This window comes from Caretta caretta, chromosome 9 (genome assembly GCF_965140235.1).
Source record: "Caretta caretta isolate rCarCar2 chromosome 9, rCarCar1.hap1, whole genome shotgun sequence".
Lineage (NCBI taxonomy): Eukaryota > Metazoa > Chordata > Testudines > Cheloniidae > Caretta > Caretta caretta.
Genome location: NC_134214.1, coordinates 92,735,405 through 92,745,570, shown reverse-complemented (window position 1 = coordinate 92,745,570; position 10,166 = coordinate 92,735,405). Strand labels below are relative to the sequence as shown.

Sequence of the window (10,166 nt, the reverse complement as noted above, 5' to 3'; positions counted from 1 at the left end):
GTAGGGGTTTTTTTAAAAAAAAAATTGTTAACTGATTTGGGACAAGCTTGATCAATTTTGCAAACATTTCCCTAACATTTTATAGAACTTTCTGCCAAGCAAGTTCTGAATACTGAAAAGAATAAAAAAGTTATTTTACACGCTAGTATACCAGCTAGATTTTTGAACCACCATCACCCCTTGCAGAAAACTAAGGTGAAACTCCTAGAAATGTACATATAGTTTCTGACAGATTTGGGGTGAATTCTCTGCACTAACACTTGCTGAACATAGCTTTGTGCAGTCATGATTGTAAATGACAGCTTGCTACTAAGTAACTCTCCAGACAATTGTTCAACTGTTTCTCCAGAGTTTGTCATTTCAGGTGGGCAGTTTCAGTGCTGTATTTTGTTGGAGGCTCTGTGCAGTCTCCACCTCGGATGAATGAAATTCACTTCTGTGCAGGAGACCAGCACTAGGTCTATGCACTACCCGAATCCAACCCAGAAGACCTCAAAATAAGATTTAAGTGATGTGCAGATGCTAACGGTCTGTGCAGGTGGTTAATTTCACCCTGTGAGATCAGATCACAGAGACTGCTCTGTTAAAATTGACACATGAGAATTTACCAGCACATGTGTACAGCATTCAACTTATACTGACAACATCTTAGTGGCACAGTAAGACAAATGCTCCTGGGAAAGTTTACATGGCAGTCACAAAGGAGACATGCTGTTCACACTTTTTGATCTGGCAAGAAACTCTCCAAGAGCATAATACAAAGGAAACACAGCATCATACAAAGGTAATGACCCATCCGGTGAATATTTGGGGGAAGGGGGGACAGGGACATGGAAAATGTCTACTCTAATTGATTTTATGGTTATATTCTCATCTCAGTGCAGAAAAAATGATGGAAATAGATCCCTACCCCACAATGAGATAGGAGTAACATAACCAAAGTCTCAGTAAGAAGTTTTCACTGAAAGTAATGATTCCGAATGGCAGGAATAAGCAACATTTATCCCAAGAGTTCTACTCAAAGAACCCAGAAATGCCTCCCTTTGTCTCTCCACAAACCTCCTGAGCTGCTTTTATGATCTGCCATGGCAGCCAAGCAGCTGACTCTGCCACCTCTGTGTGCTGCAGAGATTTACTCAGGAAACAAAGGGCCTACCCAAACATTGGCACAATGGTGCTGTAAGAATCCCACCACTTTACAAACGTGAAATCAGCAATCCTTACCACACCCCAATGAGACAGGTAGTTGAAATATTGTCCTCCACATTTTACAGATGGAGAAAACGGACACATAGAGAGAGAGAGATTAAGTGATTTGCTAAAGGTCACAGAAAATAATCAGCAAGGCCATAAGCAGAAAATAGGAGCTTCTGACTTCCCATCATTCCTTCAGGCCACACTGACCTTTAACAAGAGAATCTGTATCTACATTTTTGACCTAAATAAAATATCTTTGCTGTTATTATTATTTGTATTGTGGTAGCATTTAGGAGCCCCAGTTATGGAGCAACTGTGTAAGGTGCTGTAGAAATACAGAAGTTAAAGTCAGTCCCTGCTCCAAAGATCTTACATGCTCAGTTATAGGAATCTTGGCTAGGAAGGCCCCGCCTCCTTCTCTCATTGAAGTCAGTGGAAGTACTCCCATTTACTTTACTGGGACCAAGGATTGGGCTTTAAATACCTAACTGGAAATATATTCCACTGTAGTTGTTTTTAACTTTCAAGTTCTACCCTAATATTCACATAAACAATCTTCCAAAGGCAAATGATATCTTTCGTTACCTTCTTATTCTTTTGGTGCAACTTTCTTCTCCTGAGGGGATCTATGAAATTGCACATTCTTTCATCCATATAAGAAATGAGACATTGGACTAGATCTTTAGCGGACTGGTGTGCCCCTACTGAAGCCAGTGGGCCTATCCTAATAGACAGCAGATGAGGAGCTTCCCCCCCTACCCCTTTTTTCTCCCTCTTTTTTTTTTTAATAAGGATTGTGATTATAATGCAAAGATTTTCCCTACATGTTATTTCAGGACATTCTAAAGGTATCCTCAGATATTCTGAAAGCTCTTGAGTACGATTATATTTAGCATCTGTATCTTGCTGAGGTTTTCTTTATGTAGACTTCCAAACTTCTGGAGATGTTTGCAAATTCTAAATACGCATCTCCTACATTTTTTTAAAGTTTATACATACAAACTTTATGTATGTATAAAAAGGAAATGGCACCGAAAAAACTAAAAGCCTCTAGACCACCACCAAACCAAGATTTGTGGCTCTCCAGAGTGCAGTTTTTCAGTGTCTCTGTTCAAGCCGGTCCTGGAGATTGACTTTTAAGGTTGATGGTATTGATCTTACTCACAGCTCTCTACTCATTTATCATGATTCTTTAATCAATAGTCTAGCTACTTAAGATACTGGCACTTTGGGTCCTTATTTATCTAGGTGACATTTTCATAGTGCCTATCTCCTCAGAGGTAGTATTTTAGGTCACCTATTCATTTCTCCATGGTGTTTAACCAACAGGGAGAAATTGGTATAACTCCTCTGAGTAAATCTTTTGTAGTGTTGGCTTTAGTATGTTCCCTATTAGGTGATGAGACCACAGTTTTGACTTATTAGGTGGCTTAATCATCAAACACTTGTCCCATGAGATGACAAAGCTATGCTGATTTCCACCAGCTGAGATCTATCCTCCATTGTCTCAGTTACCATTTCATTTGGTCAACTCCGCCTTATAGGGAGATTTTAACGTCACAAAAGGGACTTTGAAGTCTATGCAACAGTGATCCCAAGTATGGCAGCCCTCTACCTTCTCTCTCCTTACCCTTTTCTCCCTAAATAGCAAGAATAATCTTAAAAGGTTCCTCCTGAGCTCTTCGCGAGGCCAGAATTCTCCCAAGTGAATCAACTTGCCTGGAGCATTCAGCATCTACACCGCTTTAGAATAAATGTTCCCTGTTCCTCAGAACAAACTCTCTATCCAAATACTTTCAGGCAACAAGATGATTGCTAACCCACAGCTATGCATTTAAACAAGAACTCCTGGTTCAATTATTCACGTTAAACGCTTGGTTTAATAATACCGTCTGTTCTTTCTTTACCCTTCATTCCAGGAAGAGAAACGCTTGTGTAAGGGACAAGAGGGTGGGTTCAAAAGGATGTTGCATCCCAGTGCAAATGTGAAATTAGGTTAGGCAGAGGCACAAGTATGTTAAGGTGTCATCTCCCACACAGAACAGCTGACTGTCCCAAGTATTTGTGCACTTGGTCTCCCAAAAGTGCAGGGTAAAAAAAGGGACAAGGTGGGGGCTAAGAAGTAATTGCCTTGAGTGTGACCCTTAGTGTGTAAATGAATTGATTAGCTATGCTGTCCCCCTCTGTGACCTTACTGCTACTATTTGACAGCAGCACCTTGATGGCCATGTAGAGACACTTCTGACTGAATCAGCTTCACTTGTACACCTTGTTCTGCTCAGCACCTTTTGTCTTGCACTTCTGTGTGCCATACTCCACACCCACACTCTTCAGGATAAACCCCTGGTGAGAATGCTCCACCTTCAGAATGGGTGAGTCTAGTTTTTCTGCTGTATAAGTCTTACCTGGCTGGTTTTCCTTTAAGAGATCCTAAATCGTGACAAAAAACACTTGGACAAAACATTTAGAATTGTTCGTGGTTTCTTGTCACTACACTGAAGTACAGATAGAAGGAAATGAGAAGAACAAACAGTAAAATATAGAGCATTTGCTACAAATGACTGAATCTGAGACTTACGCTTTGTGGGTTCAAAACTTTACATGAAGAACTGAAGAGGCCGAAATAGGCCATGATCTATGAAAACAGTTTATTTGAACTGTTTGCTAGGGTTTATGTGCCTTTGCTGCAGCAAATTCACAAACTGTCAAAGCAGCGTGATGACAAAACCCCAGGAAATATTTTCCCCGGGACGCAGTAAAAACAGTGAGTGGAAGCAATGATGTAAAATGCACTAGAATGGCCAAACATTAGTGTTAGGAGAAAGCACAGACACAAGCAAGTAGGTTCAAAATGCACAGCAAGGGAGGAGGGTCTGGGAGAAGAAGGCAAAAGGGGGCCTGGAAGAAAGAGTGAGAGACCTAGAGGCAACGAAGGCAGACATGAGAGCAGAGGTACAAGCAAAAAGGCGATCCAAGAGCAGAGATATTGAGCACTATGGCCAGCTCCTTAGCTGCTATAAATCAATGAATTTTCAGCTGGTGTTAAGTCAATGAAACTATACGCACTTACACTAGCTGAGAATCTACCCCCGTAGGAATAGGCTCCATGTTTAAAAAAAAAAAAAAAAAAGCTAAATTTTCTTGTCATTACAGTGCAGGATAGAAAGACAATAAAAGGAATAAAAAAAGCCCACAAGCTTAAGCGATGATGAGTGCACTTGAAAACATCATGAACCCACTCAAACTTTGCTTGATTCAAAATGTAATCACAGCGTTTAATGCTTTGCATGGCAATGAAGGGCTCGGATCAACTATCTGAAACACTAATATCTACCAAATTCATCAAAGTGAGCCAGCACTATTGAAAACCTTTGGGTGAGCAGCAACATTAGCAGTGGGCGAGAAGGCTTTCTCGCCCATCACATAAGATGTGAAGGGTAGTGCAGAATCCCATTGCTGTAACTGAGAGCAGAATCTGCCCCTTCATGAAATGTAAAGAGCCCTTTATTGTCAACAGTGTCCCTCTACCTCCCCTGGTACTGTGTTAGCAGTTCTCTCCAAGTGATCTCATGTACAGCCCTGTCAGCAATGCTCAGCCCAAAGGCCAGCAATGAATAGGACAGACTCCCCCAGAGCCAGGCTCCCCAACCTTCCAAGCCTCACAACCCTGCAAAGCTGCAGACTCCCCCCCCGACTCCCCCGGATTGTGAGCTAGAGTCTCACCAATTGAAATCAACACAGTTGCGTGTCTTGCGTAAGTGAGGTTGGGCTATGGGCCGGTGCTCTAGTTTACAATGGATTGTTGCTAAGTAAAATATAACCCCTGACGTTTACTTTCAGTTGCTTAACGTGCTTTTTAGAATAATTATAATTTACAAGCGTGGAGGAGGTGGGGAGGGGTTGGGGGGTAAATAACCCTTCTGATAAAGTGTAATGCAAATATACCTGGTAACACAGGCAATATTCTGCCATCCTTGCTCACACTGAGCAGTGCCTTACTCTATTCACATCTTTCCATTCATATCCATAGGCCTCCTTGAAGAATAAGGTACAACTCAACATGAGTAAGAGCAGCAGAATCTTGCCTCCCCCATTTTCCTTCTTTACCCTCACAGAAAAGTCATCTCAAGAGAGTACAGTGACTCAGTAGAAGTACAATCTAAGTGGCTCAATACTGTACATACTTCACATCTCATCCTTTGTGGCCTCTCTGAATTTCCTCCAAAACCCTCCAAGACATCTGTGTTATAACTCTGACTCATTTAACAAAGTTTTGGTATCTAGATTAGACCCATGCTATTCCAGGTAATCCAATAGACATCCCCAAGTGACAGACACAAAACAATGAATTTTCTTGCTTTCTTTGTTGTTTTCTCTTTAGATTCAAGAATAATTAAATGCCTTGATTTGAAGTCAATGGAGCTATGCCAATTTACACCAGCTGAGGATCCGACCCATTAAGCTTATATTATTTTATAAAATTCCTGCTATATTTCAACTGTCTGAGATCTACTCAGTAATATACTGCTATAAGGGTAAGCATCGAAAGATAACTTTTCCTGACAAATTCTATATATTTTATACATGTGTGCCTGTAAGGTTCCAAACCTCCATTTTACACTCGTTATAACTGATGTAAATCTTTTAATAAATGTCCCAGTCTGTTTTCATTGTTGTTGACAAAAATGGAGGATTTTTTTTTTAAAAGGAAAAACCCTACATATACTCAGGCACAGGCCCAAATCCTTCCATGTGTATATTCAGCATATCCCTGCTCATACCCTCAAAGCCAGTGGGATCACTCAAGATTTACCCCAGTGCCATTACAGCAGAATTTGGCTCAGAATTTCCATCTTCTCACAATCCCCAAACCAATAATCCAACACAAACCACAAAACCCATTTCTCTTGCCTTTGCCCTTCTGCAGGCTGCACTTCATCTGCAGATGAGAACTCTGATGATTTATGGTGATGTGTACCAAGCTGTATTGGGTAGAATTTAGGCAAGCATGAAGTGGTAAATTAAACGGATTGCTAGGAAAACACTCTGGTTTTTGCCTCTGAAAGAGCAAATCTAGGATAAAGATCTGGAACGTTATTAAATCTTGAATGAGTTTTATTAGGTCACCATTTTTGCCATATTCTCTCAGCACAGCATCAAAATGCCCATACAGCAGGATGCTGTCACATAGTTTCCCTGCCACTGCAGGTTCCTCCTTATATCTCACTCAACCTCATGGTTAAACATATGGGGCCCAATTTTCCTCTCACACGGTTGTAACACATCTCCACCACTCAATGGAGCTATACCAACAGAAAATGGGTTTTATTCAGAGGACACATTGGCACATCGGGCCACATTCATCCCTGGTGCAACTCCATGCAGTTTAATAGAGTTGCATAGGAGAGAAATGTAGTCCACTGTCTTAGAAAGATGAGCAAATAAATCTGTTCCTCACTCTACCCTTAAGCAGAAAATTGTCCTAAAGCTCACTGCAATTCTCTTGGTGACATCCATCCCTGTGTACCCGGCCAGCCCAGGCAGACACACCACTCAAGTCGCACTTCAGCCCTCCAAATAAGTGGTGCGTGGGCCTTGAATTTCACCATGTCTATTTACCCCAGCTCTTAGCTTCCTGAAACCATTGTAAAGAATATAGCCACTCCCTGACATGTTGAGAAGTATCCTCTTTAAGGTCTGCTGTAGCATATCTCTCAGAGGCAGCATAAGTAATATACTGCTAAAGTGGCTTTCGTAACTGCGTTGTCATGCAGCACATACCACACACATGGTCAAGAAAGACTTCATTTACACACACACACACACCAATCGGCTATGTTGAAACTTGGCCAAATCCTTAGTCACCAAACTCTGTCTCCTTTTGGCATCACAGCATTCAAAGGGCACATGGCTGATAGGAAGGGGAAAGACTATTAAATGAGGACGTAGCAGCATTTACAAACATTAAAATGTGCACTAGGTATTTTGGGAAGAATGACATTTTTCCAAGAGCCACGTTGAAGTGCAATGAATAGTTTTAAAATATTAAATCAAGGCCTTAATTACTGTCTCTCTCATCTCATACAGTCGCACTTCACTTCGAGGCAATTGATGATTAAATAATAATACTATAAGGCAAATGGTAACACTTGGCACTTTTATAGTCCCTTTTATCTAATTAGTTTGGGGTTAGTTGGTTAGCATTGGGTATGGCGCTTTGAAGATTTCAAGTGCTGTACAAGTGTTGAGTACCATTATTACCCGAGGGATCTCAAAGCACTTTTTTACAGTGTAAGTTAATTAAGCCTCAGAACACCCCTTTTATATATGGGTAAGCTGAGGCAAACGTTTTTAAGCGTGCGTCTCCATTCCACAAAAATTCCACTCCATTCCGCAGTCCTGCGAAAAAGGACCTAGGGGTGACAGTGGACGAGAAGCTGGATATGAGTCAGCAGTGTGCCCTTGTTGCCAAGAAGGCCAATGGCATTTTGGGATGTATAAGTAGGGGCATAGCGAGCAGATCGAGGGACATGATCGTTCCCCTCTATTCGACATTGGTGAGGCCTCATCTGGAGTACTGTGTCCAGTTTTGGGCCCCACACTTCAAGAAGGATGTGGATAAATTGGAGAGAGTCCAGCGAAGGGCAACAAAAATGATTAGGGGTCTGGAACACATGAGTTATGAGGAGAGGCTGAGGGAGCTGGGATTGTTTAGCCTGCAGAAGAGAAGAATGAGGGGGGATTTGATAGCTGCTTTCAACTACCTGAAAGGGGGTTCCAAAGAGGATGGCTCTAGACTGTTCTCAATGGTAGCAGATGACAGAATGAGGAGTAATGGTCTCAAGTTGCAGTGGGGGAGGTTTAGATTGGATATTAGGAAAAACTTTTTCACTAAGAGGGTGGTGAAACACTGGAATGCGTTACCTAGGGAGGTGGTAGAATCTCCTTCCTTAGAGGTTTTTAAGGTCAGGCTTGACAAAGCCCTGGCTGGGATGATTTAACTGGGATTTGGTCCTGCTTCGAGCAGGGGGTTGGACTAGATGACCTTCTGGGGTCCCTTCCAACCCTTATATTCTATGATTCTATGAAAACACTTATGTCCATGTGGAGTTTAATTGATCTGAGTAGTCCCATTGGCTAGTCATGCAAGTAAAAAGGACACTTGTAAACATTTGCAGTACCAAGAGCTGGGAGCCTATGGTTAGACACCTAAATCCAGAATTACTGTAGACACCTACATGAATGGACTGAAATGGAAACTGTTGGTGCACAGCACCTCTGAAAATCATCTCATTCTTTAAGAGACTAAATGTGGATTTTGGTGCTTGTGCGTTAAAAAGTTACCTCCGCAATTACTTGGCCAAAGTCTTACAGAGAGCAACTGGGAGTGAAATTCAAATGTTCTGTGTTTTTAAGCCCAAAGGCTTACATGGCAAGGCCAGGCATGGATATCATGAACCTTGATTCAGTCCCTTAGACAATACTTCCTCCCCAAACATGCCCCTAGAAAGTTCAATTTTCTTCTTTTGTTTCTTTCCTACAGATAGTAAAGACACACAGGCAGTCTAGGGATCAGCATTTCTCACTGAAGCAAAGAAAGGAAACTTCCCACACTTTAGCTCTTTCATTATGCAAACATAAATCCACAAGAAGAAGCTACAGCATCTTCATTCTGTTTATAATTAATATTGTACCTCAAGCAGTCACCTGTGGAAAAGAGAGGTATGAAAGGATTTCAGCTTACTTTGATATTTAAGGTATTTAGTGTCCTTTAAACATAAAGTTTAAACAGGAGGAAATCCATAATCTGCAAGAATGTTCTTAGTTCAACAAAGTCTTTGAGTTGACAGCTAATAATTAATTAACAATGAACGGTGTCTTTCAGCCTGGCATGATGATTGGCACTATCATCTTCTGAAAAGTGAGAGATTTGTTAAGGTGGCAGACTACCATCAGGGAAACATTAAAGCTTCACAGTTCCCACTCCTTTCAGCTAAACGCTTGACGTGACAGGTTAGATCACTTGAAAAAGAAGAGGAGGTGAAGAGAACAGCAGCAACATCTGCTGGTAAAAGTATTGCCTCCCAACACAATCAGTCATTTCACAACAAAAGAAAGACAGATGTTAGGTTTAATGGGCAGGATTCTCCTCTCCCACTGGTAGATCTGTCAGGTGAGGGATTCCCTGGGTCTGTAGAGAGGCTCCAAGTCCTATCCATATACCTCTGCACAGAGACCACTCCTCCCGGGGACTGAGTTAATTCTGGGTGTTTGCCTGGCACTCCCCCGCCCCAGCCAGTCAAGTTTGTGCAGAGTAGCGGGGGATGGAGAAAGGAAACAAGCTCTCTTGCCAGCTCCTCACACCCACCACCATATAAACATGCCTGTCCCCAGGTAGCAGACACATCCCTTGGCTTGCTCACCCTCAGTGTCACTGGATCAGTCGAGTAGTAGGCCCTCATATTTGGCCTTTGGGAACATCGGGGTGCTCCTGCCTCATTGCTCTGTTCTCCCCTCTGCCCCAGGTTCAGGCTCGGGTGCCTCCTCCCTGCCCGGTTCTTCCCCTACCTCAGGGCCAGTCTCAGATGTCTCCTCCCTGGGTGCCCCGGCCTCTACACCCGGCTCTTCCCCTGCCTTGGGGCCAGGACCAGGGCCGGGTGCTTCTGGTAGGGATAGAGCTCTCTCCACAGCTCTACGTATACCTGCATTGACTTCGGTGGAGTTGATCCTGGTGTACATTGGTGCCATCGCCCCCCAAGTGTAACACGACTAACTTCCTTACAGTTATAAGTTAAATGGATATCTCTGATTACACCATATTCGTTGATTTTTACACAGAGCGCACAGAGTCCTGATTAAGCAGCTGGAAGACTTAGGGTAGGTCAGCACTGCAGTCACGCTGTGTGATGGCAGCTCATCCAGACGTACCCGGGCTCGCTTTAATCTAACTAGCAGTGAAGACACAACAG

At 42.5% G+C, this 10,166-nt stretch overlaps 1 long non-coding RNA gene across 2 annotated transcripts; it reads left to right on the top strand.

Moving 5' to 3' along the window:
• The first annotated feature begins 631 nt into the window (after positions 1-631).
• LOC142073304 (uncharacterized) lies at positions 632-9,203 on the top strand. Of its 2 annotated transcripts, XR_012670108.1 has the most exons (4): positions 632-784; positions 3,409-3,569; positions 5,579-5,732; positions 8,741-9,203. It is a non-coding gene; the product is annotated as an uncharacterized LOC142073304 (long non-coding RNA). The 2 variants fall into 2 exon arrangements; XR_012670107.1 differs by lacking the exon at positions 8,741-9,203 and having other exon boundaries at positions 5,579-5,865.
• Positions 9,204-10,166: the final 963 nt, after the last annotated feature.